This window comes from Austrofundulus limnaeus, unplaced genomic scaffold (assembly GCF_001266775.1).
Source record: "Austrofundulus limnaeus strain Quisiro unplaced genomic scaffold, Austrofundulus_limnaeus-1.0 Scaffold141, whole genome shotgun sequence".
Taxonomy (NCBI): domain Eukaryota; kingdom Metazoa; phylum Chordata; class Actinopteri; order Cyprinodontiformes; family Rivulidae; genus Austrofundulus; species Austrofundulus limnaeus.
The window spans coordinates 668127-673180 of NW_013952543.1; the positions used below are offsets into that span (position 1 = coordinate 668127).

Below are 5054 nucleotides of genomic sequence, written 5' to 3' on the forward strand. Positions count from 1 at the left end.
AAAAAAAAAAAAAAAAAAAAAGACTTCAAAAACCTCTCGCTGCCATTCATTCAATACCCTGCTCCGTCTCCTGCCTACTTGGCCATCCGACATGCCGGTATCACGTGACTTTGTCACGTGGGTGCAGAATAGAATTTTTTTGCTCGTGACGTCACCAAGTATTGTGTGTCAACTCTTCTTCCGTTGCAGAATCAGTCTTCAATCCGTGCATWCTGCTTGGTGACCTGTTGGACCTATTGGTCTCTCGTGTTTTTTCTGACTATTATAACAAGTTTTTTTGTTTTATCTTGAAGATTACTAGCTTTCTGCAAACAGTAACTTCACAATGACTTCTGAATGTCAAAATTCAAATGCAGACATTGTCAGAAGTCCTGGAACATTCCAGAAGTTTAAAATAACTCAACTACAAGACTCCAAGAGGAAATTGATGGATGAAATGAGAGAAGGGTTTTGTCTTCGTACGATTTCAGATGTTTATAAAATCGAAAAGTTTCTCGGACGAGGCTGTTATGGGTTAGTTTCTAGATGCCTGAAAAATGAGACAAAGCCAGTTGCTCTGAAGGTGATGAGCCCGGAAAACAGATGTTCTGYTAATCAAGAATTGGAAGCCATTTTAAGACTCAGAAAGTTCAATCCGGACCAGATCAACGTCATGACCTGCTTTGACTGGTTTCTGTATAAAGGCAGTTACTGTTTTACATACGAGCTGCTGGACCGAAGCCTGGAAAAATTGATGCTACAAAGAGTCTGGCTGCCTCTGAGAGTATCTGAGATCAGAACCATCACACAACAAATGTTGATTACTCTCGCTGCGCTAGGAGCACTTCGTATGACTCATACAGACATTAAACCTGACAACATAATGTTGGTTGATCACATGTCGTCGCCCTTCAGAGTGAAATTAATAGATTTTGGGCTCTGCAGTTTCACTCATGATTTATCTGAGTTTAATTTATATCAGCCTCCAGCTTACAGAGCACCAGAAGTCTACCTGGGGTATTCACCAAACGAAGCCATGGACATGTGGGGGCTTGCTTGCACTTTGGGGGAGCTTTTTCTTGGCCGGCGTATGTTTCCAGGTAATTCGGACTACGCAATCTTAAGATCGATTGTAAATCTCCTTGGTCAACCAGACCAGTTTTTTCTTGACTACTCGACCCGGGTCACACAGTACTTTACACAGGACCAGACTGACTCTACCTGGAGATTCAAAACAGCAACAGAATACCAAGAAGAGTCAGGAGAGACGATCAGTGAAAAAATTACCGATTTACAATCTTTGGATGAATTGTTTAAAAGGGCATCTTATTTTGACAATCCTCACGAGGTTCAAGATGCGAGAGAATTCATAGACCTTTTGAAAAAGATGCTAGTTGTGAATCCTAGAGAGCGGATCAGCCCATTAGATGCTCTGAAACACAACTTCATTACAATGAAACATCTTCCCATCTTCAGCGATGACTCGTATGTAAAGGAAGCCTTCAAAATAATGTCACAGCGCCAGCCCATCAAAGTGAACAAACCTAAGGAGTGTGAAAACACAATCACCTCACATCCTGGTCTCATTATGGCGCCACCTGTCAATACTAACCCAGAAGCAGGTGACACTGATGTTATAGACGAACCTCTGAGTGACAATCCAGATGATGCTCCGAAACATAGTTTTATTGGAATGAAGCATCTATCTGTCAACAACAGTGACTTGTATGCAAANCTTTTTCTTTTTTTAAAATCAAGCTGCTTTTTCCCCCCTCCCACCTCTCTTTAAATATACAGAACACCAGATAAATATATAAAGTGATGCATGGAAGCAGGAAACGAGTAAAAATGTTGATGTGTGTCACCGGAACTGAGAAGTGATGAGGTGAATGGAACGAGTCCTCCAGGAGGCTGTGACGTTTGTGACGTGGATCTGTGTGTGTGTGTGTGTGTGTGTGCAACAATCATTGTCATATTTAGACTAAATACTAATCTTCCCAAGTTTAATACTTTAACAGTACAGTATTTATGTCATGTAGGTTCAGTTATTTAAATAAAGTCAAATAACACAATCCAACCTGTCTTAAACAAGCTGAAAAAGACCACGTTACAATATGATAATAATAAAAAAAAACTGTCTGCTTTATTACACCAAAACAAGGATTGGTTCTGGACTTTTGCCCAGTGTTTTTTTTATACATATAAAACAAGACAGGTTGGCATAATTCTTTCAATCAACCAGTCAAACAATAATTTTTAGGTCTCTTTCCAACAGCCAAACGGTGCACAAAGCTCTTCACAATACAAAGGTTAAAAACATAAAAGAGAACCACTAGGAATTAAAAGCYGGCTCGAATAAAAAAGTTTTAAGAKTAGACTTAAAAAGGCCCAGATCAATGATGGAGCACAAGTCCTGAGGTCATCGGTTCCACAGTCTGGGTGCAGCAACCTAAAACACCCAGTCACCCCAGTGTTTGTCCTTGGATTTTGAGACAAATGAGAAAGAAGTGTTAGTTGACACTCATGAAATGCTACTAGATCAGCTAAATAAGGTGGGTCGAGACCATTAAGAGCTTTAAAAGTTTAAAGTCCATTTCAAAATGTACTGGAAACCAGTGGAGAAAGTAAAATGGGTCATGTGCTCATGTCTAGGAGTGTTGGTYAAACTAAGGGCTGCAGCATTTTGGAGCAGATGATAAAGTCTGATGGAGCATTGGAAGATTTCTACAATAAAAAAAACACTTTCCAGGTCAAGATTTTTTCAAGGCGCTGTCACACTATTACGGAGCCCGCGAGGTGACATGGGAGATTTTTTTTCTTTTGCGTTCCCTCGCAAAAGTAGTTAACCACTGTTGTGCCTGCTGGTTTATTAGCAAACTCACATGTTCACCATTAACGAGTTAGCCTACTGCTTTAATTCAGCTTCAGAATAAATATATTACGCAGCCACACATGGAAGTATGTCATATGTCGATATTTTAACACAGTACAACCACGCATGGAAGTATGTCATAACACAACGCAGCCACGCAACATCAATGTCTACTTCATGAACTTGTGGCGACACATCCTGTTTTGGTAACCGGATATTTAAAAAAAAGTCTGATTTAATTCAGTTCATATACAAAACAATCTTTTGCGTGGGAACGCAAAAGGAAAAAAAAAAACCCAGTGTGCCCTTGCGAGCTCCGTACACTATAATGTTTTAGGCAACTTATGAAAATTTTAAAGACATCTACAATGAAGATGGAATTTTTAAAAATCAACTGGAAGCCTCTTTTAGGTGTGTGTATACTGTAATGCTAATAACTACATCAAATGTATAACCTATTAGTAATTAAGACATGAAAAGGTTACATAAGTTGGCTAAAACATGATAGTGTGACGAGGCCTTTGGTTAAAGGACGTAGCTGGTTTCACTAAATGAACTTCTGCAATACTTTGAGAACATAAGAGGAAGGAAATGAATGCTGCAGGATGTATAGAAAATAAGCTCCATGTAGAGAATGAGGAACTCTTTCAGCACAAACACATTAAAACAGAGTTGACTCTGAGCTTTCAAACAAAATGTATTTGTACTAGTATGACCCAYACTCATTATCCATCCACAGATGAAGCCAATAATGTGTGCCTTTCACTGGTTCAGTGTTTTATTCTCCTCTATTTTTCCCCACAGAACAGACAAGTTTGAGAAATACTACTGAGTAACCAGAACAAAAGACRTGTACTTTAACTCAATAAACACAAAATTAAGATCCTGCTGATTGAAATGCAAGACTGAACCAAAATACTGTTGTTTGAATACATTTACACAGAAAAGGAAAAGTTTACATTTAAAGTTACTCCATGGAATTTGATTTAGCACCAAGTCATCATATTTACATATACAGTACAATAAAAAAAATGCAATGTTAATTAGTTGTCCCTCCCCCCCAAAAAATGACATCAGACAGGAAATATTTAGCAATAGCACTTTATTGAACACAAACAACCCTAAGCCACAATACTGAATGACAAGACCAATTGGCTGCAGCAAACATTTTATAAAATATATTCAGGTTTAATGTCACTAAACAGTTTTTTTTTTTCTTTTAACGTCAGAAAGACAGATGCAGGTTTCTCCAAAACAGTGAATGATCTTTTACATATTTAACATTTCTGTAACAAATTTATCATTCACATGTTCACACAAAGGAATAACAAGGCAAAGTGCTTTCAGGATTGCATTGTTGAAAAAACAAAACGGAAACATGAATGGCTTGAGGTTTAGGTGAGACAGCAGATGGGTGACAGGGAGTTGGACCGGTCCTGTCTTAGGAGTTGGCATGAGAGGATGTGGGGGGGCCTGGTCAGAAAACCTCAAACCTTTCACCTTGTCCTGTACCCCTTGTAGTCACACCTGATGTAGGATGTTGGGGGCTGTGTGGAGACAGATGCCTAGAAGCTAGAATTTGGTTCAGAGTAGAGAGGTGGATTTAAAGGTATCCAGCTTGATGGGCTCAGAGTGGCCCCTCAAACAGAACCACAAACCCACCCACCCATCGCCCTTGTGACAACCTGTGATATCAGTACAACTGCATGGCCATAATTGGCTGACCCAAAACGAAGCTGTAAACGTTTAATTATTGTATACTATAGGGCTAGACAGAAAAGCAGAAAACCAAAGAAATGATAATGAAGGTGGGAGTTTTTTTTTCTTTTTATCTGAAAAAAAAAAAAAGTTTGCTCTGACCGTTTGCCACTGAATGTTAAAGGGGAAAGACTATCATCATAATCTGCATCATAACATTGTCTGGCTTCACATTCCAGTGGTATTTTGTCGTATAAATGCTTTTCATAAATATTTTTTTTCCAACGTCAAGTAGACATATACACATACAGCACAACCAAGCACACTTTACAATTGCTTATGATAAATCTGTATTCCTGTACGGTGAATTGACTTTTTAAAAGTCAAAAAACAGTGGAAAGACAAACAATACTCAAAGCTGCAAAACAAGGAGGTAGGAGAAATGCTACAGAAAACAAAAAACAAATGAAAAAAAAAATAATAAAAAACAGCGGTTCATGATCTT

General features: G+C 38.6%; 1 protein-coding gene across 1 annotated transcript in view; it reads right to left on the reverse strand.

Moving 5' to 3' along the window:
- Positions 1-5054, reverse strand: part of ankrd52a (ankyrin repeat domain 52a) — a 34396-nt gene that overhangs the window by 1746 nt on the left and 27596 nt on the right. The gene's annotated exons all lie outside the window — the stretch shown is intronic.